The sequence below is a fragment of the Choloepus didactylus genome, chromosome 26 (assembly GCF_015220235.1).
Source record: "Choloepus didactylus isolate mChoDid1 chromosome 26, mChoDid1.pri, whole genome shotgun sequence".
NCBI lineage: Eukaryota > Metazoa > Chordata > Mammalia > Pilosa > Megalonychidae > Choloepus > Choloepus didactylus.
The window spans coordinates 6899544-6912092 of NC_051332.1; positions in this window are offsets into that span (position 1 = coordinate 6899544).

Sequence of the window (12549 nt, forward strand, 5' to 3'; positions counted from 1 at the left end):
ACTATGTTCTTATCCTTCTTGACCCCACCTGTATATAGTTCATGTCACAAATTTCATGTTTATACATTATGATTCAAAAGAACTGCTTCATCTTTGCATTTTATGCATTTGCCTTTTTAGACCCTCTAGGAAGTAAAACATGGAGTTACATATAAAAAACACAATAGTAATGTCATTTATATTTACCCTGTTTTAACCTTACCAGAGACTGTTATACCTTCAGATGGCTTTGATCTACTGTCTAGTGTCCTCTCCTTTCAACCTGCAGAATTCCTTTTAGCATCTAGTGTAGGACTCATTAGGGGTTAAGAATTATCCCAGTTTTTGTTTATCTTAGGATATCTTAATTTCTGTTTCATTTTGAAAGACAGCTTTTCCATATATAGAATTCTTGCCTGATAAATGAGAAATAGTTCCTTCATGCTGTAACTTTTACACATAGGGATTTTAAAGTAAAAAGGTGTCATACAAGGGGTTGAATTCTGAGTTATAAAAAGGTTAATTACTTTAACAATCTGACTGCCTGATCAGCCTATGAGGATAAGCAACTGAAAACTCATTCTATATTGAAAGGATACATTTTTTTAATGTTTTTGATGGAAAAGGTGCATCACATATGATAAACATCTGGTATTTTGCACAGAAAATCCAATTCCATGTCTTGTTACATCTATCTTCACTCTGTAAGCTCTTTCACCATGTAGAAATTTTGAGTGAACTGAGTTTGGCATGAAATTTCAGACAGATTTTCCAAAGTATATTCTGTGTTGAAGGCTAGGATTTAATAGGCCATTTTTCATCCAGGAAAGCAATTTTAACACAGTGCTATATTATTATTGTATCTTTATTTATGCAGTTATATCTTAATTATTACTTTATTAGCTGGTTCAGACATTTGTATAACGATGACTGCAAAGACATATATTTGAATTGATTTCTCTAATTCAAAGCACCAAACTTTCACTTCCAGGGTGGCAGTATCCTGTACCTGATTTCCTCAAGTATATAGACCCCTGTTGAGGAACTCATTCATATTCATCTCCATACATAAAACTAAAAATGATCCTACATTATCCAAAATATTTTAACAATGTAGAAAATCTTTCTCAGTTTTATTGGTGAATTCATAATTGAATGGAGTTGAAAAATTGAGATCCAGATGTATATCAAACCATCAAATATGTAATTAAAAGAATATACAGGGAAAAAACTGAATATTTAACATGGATAGATTGAAATTTAACATTATATAGTAAATATAAATTCAACTCATTCAAAAATTATTCAGAAATTTAAGCAAGTAAAACCTTACTTGGGCACACAAAACATCTATGGAACATTCTGTGTGGAGCAGTGTCAATCTCTGTTCCACAGACTATAGATGATGGGGTTTATGAATGGGGGTGCAATGGTGTAGAACACAGCTGTGAGAAGATTACTAAGAGATGCAATTATTTGCAATGGGAACAAAGTGAGCAGTCAATCCAGAAATTACAAACAAAATGAGAACTTACAACTGTGGGGTCCATGTTGGATAAGACTTTGTTATGAGCTCCCATGGAATGCATTCTTAGTATAATTGAAAATATATAAATATATGACAAAATCAGAAACTTGGAACACACTAAGGTAATGGAAACACTAACAGTTAGGAACACAGACTCAGTAAACTGAACACATGAATTTGAGATCCTCAAAATTTGAGTTACATCACAGAAACATTGATGGACTCTGTGAAGGGAAGCTTGAACATGTTGCCTGTGTGGATAGCATAATTGACCAACCCACTTGCCAATGAGCCACCAGCTGCCTGTGTGCATAGATGTGGGGTGATGGTGAGTCCATAGTGCAGAGGGTGACAAATGGCTACTTAGTGGTAATAGGACATCACCACAAGGAAGGCAAACCCTGTGGATAAAAACAAGGTAAACAATGAAATCTGGGCAGAAAATGCTTGGAGATAAATCAATTTACTCTTTGTCAGTGAATTCACAATTATTTTGGGCACAGTAACAAAAATGCAGCAAAGATCAATGATGGATAATTTGCCTATAAGGAAACACAATGGAGAGTGTAGCTGTGAGCCAATTTTGAATAACAGCAATTTCCAGCAAGGGCTCCCTGGTACATCACTAAGAACATCAGGCCTTGCGCACTTGGAGCTCTCAGTAGGTTGAGACATCCATGAGAAGGAATTCTGTGAAGATTGTGAGATTTTCCATGTCTTCAATTGTGTTGCTATCTCCCTGTAACCAAAGTATAAAATGAAAATATGCTAAAAACCAAATGGAGAGAATGAACATTGCTCACAAATAGAAATCTATCATTGATGTAAATATAAAGTTTCTCAGGAAGAATTTTGCATATAGGAAATACTAACATGATACTTAGAAACCAATGATTTCATATATTTCCCTTTTCATTTTATTTCCTATCTCTGGTCTTCTGTTAATTTCAAGATACATAAGGACATGGAAGCTAAGTCCATTAAATAATTTAAAATGAAATCAAGGTCCATGAACCTTTCAGTTATTGAGTCACATTTACACTATTTCTGTGAATTTTTTTTTCAAACTGTCTGGAAGTGTCCAGTGATTATTTTCTTACTATCTTCATTAGCAATTGGTCATCTCAGATATGCTCTCTAAGACAGCCTCTCCATCAGCCTATTTGTTTCAATACTGAACAGCTATTCCCTTTATGTGCCAGGTGACAGGAATGATGGCTACTTATCTTCGGCTGGCTGACAAAAAGCTGATTCTGTAAAAATGTCAGTGAATGATGCTGCACTTCCTCTAAGAATGGTTTTATTCCAAAGAAGAACAGATGGATTATGTCTCATCACTCTTTCATTTCAGTTGTTCAATAAGGTATATTTGTGAGTACCTTCCTCCTTTCTGTCAATGTCCCCAAAGTATTTCATACTCTAATTGATTCCAATTTTCCATAGCAGAGTGTACCAGAGTTCCTGGGTTTTCTAACTAATTTACTTTCTTACCTACACACAGTATCTCAGAAAAGCATCCCACCTGAAATAACTCCTCAAAGCATCCTTCCTTCCTTCAGGACTGAATTAAAATATATGTGAAGGACTCATTGTAACCATCACTATTTCACTTTTGCTTGTCTTGAATCATACAAAATCATACAAAATCATAAAGAAATACTGTTTCTATCTTAATTATCCTTTCAAACCTTAAACTGATTTTCTTTATCAGTCTCATTTCAGACTTGGAAAACCAGGCAGCATAGATGGGTAATTATTATAAATATGTCAGAATGGTACTTTTGTTAATACTTTATATTTATAATCAATTTTTAATTGCAGAATAGTATATAATTTGGCCAGCAAATAATGTGTATATAATTTGGCTAGCAAATATAATTTGTATTGATACTACTAACAATATTGATTTACTCTCATTGATATATTCATATGAATTTCTAGTGTTTTCCAAAAAAAAAAACATAAAAATGCAATCTGGAATAATCCTATCAATTATGTACATCTATTAGCTTAAATTTTATGAGGAAGAAAAAGTTCTTTAATCAGAAGTTTTATTAAATATCAAAAGCAGTACTCAATTACATTGATACTATTGATCTAATAATTGGTTATTGAACATAACCCTAGTTCCAAATGATTTTTTACATTTCCTTTATCAAACCATATGCAAAAAGTTGCCTTCCTATTCTCCATTTCTTCATACTGCACTTTCTCTTCATTTATACAAATTTTCCAAGTTTGTGTGCTAATGCAAAATTGCTAAATTTACCACAAATCTTCTAATTGAGTGCATTATGATAGTTAAATTCATAGGCTTTGTTATAAGAGAGAGAGTCCAGAGGGTTATCCCCAATGTTTATTAAATCAGCAATATTTAGAAATTATTTACTTCAGAATTTTTAATGTGGGAAAAATACGAGTGGGTTACTTATGCTTCATCAATTATTACATGTGAAATTCATTCATATATTTAAAATCTACATATAGCATATCCAGTATCAAACATGCAGCAAATAAATATGACTTAGTTCATACTAAAAAGTTCACTGGATATATCTACCTATCAATTGATAGTTGAAGGAGTATTTTTGCTTGCAAAGATTGATTTTCAGGAAAGCTGCAATGATTCACTATCACACCTGAATTTCTTAGTTATCCTTTAGAATCTAGATCAAGTAACTTTTAATTCATAGTTCTTGGACTAGTTCAATTTCTCTGTACTTTCTGTGTCCTTATAATTTCAATATTTTGAGTACTGTCTATGTATCACTTACATATATCCAGGTACCATTTTAAAAACTAATCCCCTACAATAAAATACTCAGAAACAATCAGATCTTCTATGAGTATCAATTTATAATTTGAAGAAGAAACAATTAGATACAAATATCTTAAGACATATAATAGCTATGTTAGTGGATTTTTCATTAGCTATTTTAAAAGAAACATATGCATTAAAATATGCTAGTATACTTGAGCAATGAGAAAACATTTTTATCTCCTGTAATATGATAAATATTCTGCCCCCACAAGAATGCATTAAGGAATATGGCTTTTTCTAGTGGACACAAATATACAAACTGGAACAGTGGGAAAAATACAGTACATGAGATTCCTTGATTTACTGCAGAATATCAATTAATAGATTTTACATAAGTAATTTGTTCTCTTTTTTTGTTTGTTTGTTTTCAGGGACACTTTAAGTATAAAAGTACTCAAAACCCTAAATAAGTTATAATTCTGTGACATATCTATGGAAAATTTCCATATAAGAAATTAAAACTGATACATGTATATAAATATGCATTTAAATTGTTAAAAATAATGTCTTTATATTTGAAGTGAATAATATTTTTTAAAAATGTTATTTCCAAATAAAAAAATAAAATCAAAAAGAAAGAAATGGTTTCATCATTTCAAAAATCTTAATCCTGTCTTCCTGGATTTGCATTTCTGCTTCTTCATTTATTCCATTGCAACATGTTGATTTGGTTGAAGAGTATGAAGAAACTATGTCCAATCACCATTACACAGATATGAAAAGGCAGGTGTAATTGATTAGCTTTTTAAGATATTTGTTCATATTCATTTTTGTGCACTTTTATTGAGATATATTCATATACTATACAATCACCCAAAGAGTATAATCACTTATTCACAGTATCATGATATAGTTGTGCATTCATCACCACAATCAATTTTTGAACATTTTCATTACTCCAAAAAAATAAGAGCAAAAATTAAAGTACCAAATAACACTCAAAACATCCCATATCCCTTCTCTTCTGCATTGTTAATTTACCTTTTTAATAATACTTATGGGCAAATATTCATACACCCTACAATCATCCACATTGTTCAATCAATTATTCACAGCACTATCATAGAGTTGTGTTCACCACCAGAATCCATTTTTTGAAAATTTCCTTACTCCAAAAAATAAAAATAAAAGTAAAAGTAAAAGATAACACCCCAAAATTCCATCCCCCCATCCACCTTATTCTTCATATATTTATTCCCCATTTTTCCACTCATCTGTCCATAAACTGCATAAAGGGAGTGTGAGACACATGGTTTCCACAATCACATAGTCACACTGTGTAAGCTACATAGTTATACAATCATCTTCAAGAATCAAGGGCACTGGGTTGTAGTTTGACAGCTTCAGGTATTTCCTCCTAGCTATTTCAACACACTAAAAACTTAAATGGTAAATCTATACAGCACATAAGAGTACCCTCCAGAGTCATCTCTTGCCTCCACTTGAAATCTCTCAGCCACTGAAACCTTATTTATTTCAACTCTCTTTCCCCTATTGCTCAAGAAGATTTTTTAGTCCCATAATTCTGGGTCCAGGCTCATCCCCAGAAGTCATTTCCCATGTTACCAGGGGGATTTACACCCCTGGCAGTCATGTCCCACATAGGGGGTAGGGCTGTGAGTTCACTTGCTCAGTGGGCTTAGAGAGAGAGAGGGGCCACATCTGAGCAACAAAGAGTTTCACTGGGGAAACTCTTAGGCACAACTATGAGCAGGCTTAGCCTTTCCTTTGCAGCAACAAGCCTCACTAGGAAAATCCCCTAGATCGAGGGCTCAGCCCACCAAATTGCCAGTCCTTAGTGTTTGTGAAAATATCTGCAGTAACCCAAGTGGGGAAGTCCAATATTTCCACATTTCTCCCCAGTTCCTCATTGAAGCCCCACAAATACACTTTTACTGTGCCCAAATCACTCTGTGAAATATTGGGATTTCACCCATGCCTGTAAAAACTCACCAAATACCACTTCCCATTCAAATCTCCATATACCTATGGTATTCAAAAAAACTGGCCATCAAAGTTAAATTATCTAGTGTGCTACAGAAAATGAAGGCTCCTCCACCAAATAAACATGTTACTTTACTCTTTGTTCTGATTTTCCCCAGTCCTAAGATTGGTTTCATTCACATCTCTAAGTCTGAATTCTTTTCCAGCTCTTTCAGCAGTTGCCATATGAGGTAATACTGACATTATAGCTGCTGAGCTCTAGCTACAGTCTCGTGTGTCATACAGATACCAAAATTTCCAGAGACTGACCAAGTTATACCTAAAGAGCTCAGCATCTAAGAATTTAAGGATAACCATTACAACTCAGGAATAGATGCTGTAACAGCTTACATTTTAGGGACCATTACATCAAGCCTTCTGCTGATAACATGGGTTCTCAGATTCAATTCTTACAGTTTGAACATTATAGTTAGTCCATATTAGGGGTTACAAGGTTTTTCTTTTCATTTGTGGTATACTTCACTCAAAATGCTGTCCTCAAAATACGTTCAACCAGTTTCATGAGCCATAACTTCATTCCTTGTTGCAGTTACTCAATTTCCTATTGTATGGATACACCACTGGTCATCATTCTGTTCATCAGCCAATGTACCTGGAGGCCAACTCCATCAACTGCAAAGCACAAATAATGCAGGTATAAAAACCAGTGTGCAAATGTCCATTCATGTCCCTCCTCTCAGATCTTCCATGTATATACTCAATAATGATGCTGCAGTACTCTATGGTACACACATACTTACCTTCTTGTAGAAAGAACACACTGTCCTCCATATAGGCTTCACCATTCTTCTCTACCAAAAGTGAATACATAATCCCTCTCCCTATGTCCCTCTATTTATTTTTCCCTGCAATTTTATATATTCACAGACCATGCAACCATCCACAGTGTACAATCGTTTACAGTATCATCATATGGCTGTGCATTAATCACCACAATCAGCACTTACACATATTCATTACTCAAAAATTTTAAAGAAAAATCAAAAAGACAAATGAAAAAAATTAAATAAAATACAGCAATACAGTACCACTCTAGATTTCACTAAGTTACACACTCCGATTCTTTTTCTTCTATCCTTCCTTCCTGTGTCCTACATGCCCCGAACCTTCCTGTTTCAACTATACTTGCAGTTATCTTTGTTCAGTGTACTTGCTACATTGTGCTACCATCTCCCAATACTGTGTTCCAAACTTTTCTCTCCTCTCTTTTCCTATCTATATGTAATACTCCCTTTAGTATTTATTGTAGATTAGATATCTCACTCACAAACTCTCTCAGTGTCTCTTTGTTCTGAGAATATTTTAAATTCTCCCTCATTTTTGAAGGACAGTTTTGCCTTCAAAATATAGATATAGAATTCTTTGTTGCAGTTTTCCTCTTTCAGTATCTTAAACATATCATGCCACTATATTCTCCCCTGCATGGTGTCTATTGAGAAATCCACACATAGTATTATCAAGCTTCCCTCCTATGTGATAGATCACTTTCCTCTTGTTGATTTCAGAATTCTCTCTTTGCTTTGATATCTGATAATCTGATTATTCAGTGTCTTGGTGTAGGTCTATGCAGATCTACTCTGAAGTACACTGCACTTCTTGGATCTTCAATTTTATGTCTTTCATAAGAGACGGGAAATTTTTCATGATTATTTTCCCCATTACTCTTTCTGTTCCTTTTCCCTTATCATCTCCTTTTAGGACCTCCATAACATACATATTCATATATTCCATATTGTCATTCAATTCCCTCAAATGCTGCTCATATTTTTTCATTCTTTTATCTACCTGTTCTTTTGTGTGTATGATTTCAGATGTCCTGTCCTCCAGTTCATGAATCTTTTCTTCTGCCTCTTCAAATCTGCTGTTGTATGTCTCCATTGTGTTTTCCATCCCTTGTATGTGCCTTTCATTCCAAAAATTTCTGCCAATTGTTTTTTCAAACTTTTGAGTTTTTCCTTATGCTTACCCAATGTCTTCTTTGTGTACTTCATCTCTTTGCCATATCTTCTCTCAACTTGATTTGATTTTTGGATTGATTTAGGAGATCTATTTGATTAATAATTGGTTGTTTCAATTCTTGTATCTCAGCTGAAGTGTAAGATTTTCCTTTGACTGGGCCACATCTTCATTTTTCCTAATGTGACTAGTAATTTTTTGTTGTCTAGGCATCTGGTTTCCTTGATTTCCTCATCAGATTTTCCCAGACCATACAGGCCAGGTCCCAGGAGTAAGTGTAATCTGTATCAAGTTTCACTGAGGAGCAGATTTTCAGACTTTCCTTGAGTCCTCTAGACACAGTGCTTTTCGTATCCTGCCTAGCAGGTGCTGCTTGTCAGCCCACAGCTCACCACTGGTGTAAAGAAGAGTGGTGCATTTAATTCTCTATGGACCTGTTCTGGTCAGGGGCCAAAGGTGTGAGAAGCCAAGTTTAAGTTGATTTTTTTATTTTTCCCCCAGGCCATGGGGTCTGAATTCTTTGAGGCAGGGCAGTCACTTGAGCTGGGCCCTGCCTCCCAATTTTTAGGGAAGTTACACCATTTAGGGGGTTACCATCTGCACTTGAATTCCTTCTTTGCCTCTGTGACTCTGTTAACTCCATCTTGCCTGGGTCAACACTGACAATTGAAAATGCTTGAGGCATTCTCTAATAAGTTACTTGGAGACAACAAAAGAGGAAAAAGATAAAAATCCCCTTATCAGAGCCAGTTACCAGCCCCACAGTTTCACCACTCAAATAGAGTTGTTGCCTGGTCTCTGTGCCCCCTTTTTTGGGACAGAGATCTTGTCCATTATTTGATCTCAGCTGCCTCCAAAAGCCTCTATTTTTATTTATTTATGAAATTTTTCTGGTCAGCCCTGTCTTCTCTCTGCTGGGGGGAAACTCAGATTCCTTTCCTCCTTCCTCTGGGTTTATCTGTGCTTGTATCTTGTATTCAATAGTCCAAATTTGTTAATTAAAACAGCAATTGGAAGTTTGTTGAGTTACATTGCCTTGCCCTGGTCAGGAACTCTTTCTTTCCCCCACAATGAAGTTTTGTAACTCAGCATGCAATGTCAGTGAGGGAGGGGCTCTGGCTCTGCAGTTTGGAGATCTTTACTAAGTCTTATGCTGCAATCTCAGCCATTTCACACATTCCAGGCTGCTGTACAATGTGTGAGCAGTCTTGGATGTCCCTTAACAGTCCAGACAATTTCTAGTTGTTCTTGGTTATTTGTGAGTTGCTCTAGATGCTTAACTAACTTCTACACCTCTCTATGCTGCCATCTTTCCCTGCCTTCATATTCATTTTTAATACTAATATTTTACACCAGAAATCAATAGTAATTTTTTAATACATCCAATTTGGAATCTGAAATCTTCTTAATAAACTTTAAATATTCCACCAGATTTAAATACATTGTAAATTTAGCAATTTGACTTGGTTATACACACACTTAATTTTTTAATATCAGGTAGTGTTCATCTGGAATATATTGGTTCACAGTGTGATGGAGATCTTACAGAGATGGCATTTCATGTAACAATACCAAAATAAGCCACATTTGTTAGTATTGACAAGAAACTTATCAGGCATGTCTTAAATATTTTGAATCTTTCAAGCTCATATGGAGCATATGTTTTTCTAAAATTCTAATTTTCACTTGAAACCCGAATTTTATTTGCAACTACTTTTGGTAATTTTTATCACTATATGCATTTTTTATTGAAGTTATTGTAGTTGTACAAACATCAAAGTATAGAAGTTTATGCCCCTCCAAGTTTTCACTGCTATCAACAGTTTACATTAGTGAATTGTTCAAATTTTCTATTTCCTTTTGATCATCTGTCTAGATGTTCTATCCATTATAGGAATTGATATATTGAAGTCTTATACCATCAATGTACAACTTTCCATTTTTTCCCTTTTAATCTGTCAACATTTTCTGCTATGTGCATATATATTTATAATTGTTAATTTTTTCTTGAGTCATCAGTATATAGTGACCTACTTTTTCCCCTGTAGCATTTTTTTTTTAAATTTGAGCAGTTTTCAATTAAAACAACACCAAAAACCACATAAACAGAGTGGAGTTTCCATACAACCTCACACCTACTACCAAATCCAGTTCTCTATGTTGATAATATTTTGAATTAATGTGGTATTTTGTTACCATTGATGAACTGATGTCATTATAATTATTTGTTTAATTATACTCCATTGTTATATTTGCATAGTTATAGTTATATTGTCTATATTTGGAAACTGTTCCTATTCCAGTCTGCCACCCACCATTTTTTTATATTTGTTATATATTATATCTTTATACATTGTATATCATAACACTACATATTTCACTATTTTTAGGCATTTATGTTTTACAATGTGTAACATGTCAGAAGTAAAATTTGAGTTATACTGAAAATACAATAATACTGGTATTTATTATTATCCAGATGTTTACATTTATGGTGGATCTTGAATTTCTATGCTGATTGTATCCCCTGTCATGTGTTTTTTCACTCTGAAGAACTCCCTTGGTGATGAATAACCTCAGCATTGTTTGTCTAAGAATGTCATATCTCCCTCAGTTTTGTGGGACTGTCTACTGCTCCCCAATCTGATCATTTCAATTATCTTGTCTTTGTTTTCACTGTTTCTTTCTTCTGACAGCTCTAATCTGCTGTGGAAACCCTCTAGAATTTTTTTTCAGAATTTTTTTTGGGTCTTCAAATATTCTGGTAATTGGTTACTTTTGGTACTTTCTATTTATTTATATTCTCACTTTGTTCATACTTCATTTTCTATAACCTTCAGTTCTTTCTCCATGTTTTTAAGCATGTGGAAAATGATTATTTTGAAGTCTTTTTCTTGTATGTCCAAAATCTTATCTTCTTATTTGATACTCTCTGAAGTATTTTTTCTTCTTTGATTATGCATCATTTCTTATTTATTTAATCTTGTAAACTTTTCTTGCACAATGTACATTTTAATATTTTATGATATTAAGCTCTGGGATTTAGTCCCTGAGTTGATAAGTTCTTTAAGTGTGTATCCAACTGGTGACATGACAGTTTTCCTTCAGTGGAGGAGTAAACCACAAAAACAAACTAATGAAAAAAAACAACAAAAAAACACCTTTCACCATCTTTGCAGATTGATTCTTTGGTCCTCTTCTCTTTCAAATTGTTCAGGACTCCTACTATGAAGATCAACCTGCAACAAAAGCTAAATCTTCTCGCAGTCTTTCCTAACCCTTCATCTTATCCTAGGCAAAGTTTTCTGGCTTTAGAAATTTCCCTGTCCACAGGAATTTGGATATCCCAACTACTCCTGATTGAATAGAATTGCTTCCATTACTTAGTACTCTATTTTTTGTCTTGAGGCAGGTAATCCTCTTCCATAGGATACTTTATATACTGATTTACCTCTGCACAAGTTGATTGTGCATGTAGGGTAAACTCAAGAGAGAAATTCAGAGATGATTATCTTGGTTCAGTCATTTAGGCTTCCACCTTATAGATTGACACCACATAAAAACAACTCAATTTACAAACAGGGATTGCTTTGTTCTTTCTTGAGGAGGAACAGGGACACACCATAGGAGCACATGACAGCTCCACACCACTTGGGGGTGCAGGTAGAAGTGAGGTCAACAAAGATGTCAGGATCTTCTTCTCCCATGATGTTTTAAGTGACATTTTCTTGATTCAGCAGTCACCAAATTACTGCTTACCCTTAAATATTTTCCAGGGTGCTGAGGAAGATGACTCTGCCAGAATTTGTTAATGGTTTAAAGATTCTGAGGGGGAGCCCCTGAGCCACTTTCCCACTCTCTTGATCAACTGGAAACACATTAACTTCATGCTTGTCAGAATGTCTAGGCCCCAATTCTGACTAGGAGTCATGTGTTTGTCAGCAATAAAAATTTAATATCTTATATTGCTAATTTTTAATTATTTTTTAAAATTTTTTATTGTGATATATAAAATATTCAGAAAAGTGACAACTTTCAAAGTTATTATAGATAAATTTAAGAAGTTAATACATGTGGTTGACAATTTTAATGAAAACTCTTTGCTTCTATCAGTTTCTTTTCTTGTCTATTTTCTCTATCATTGTTTTCTCTTCTTTTCTTTATTATTTCCTTCTTTTCTTAGTTGAGAATCATTTCATTCTTTTATCCCTGGATTCTTGGGTTGGAAATGTAGGTCAATTTTCTGTAGACCTTTCTCTTT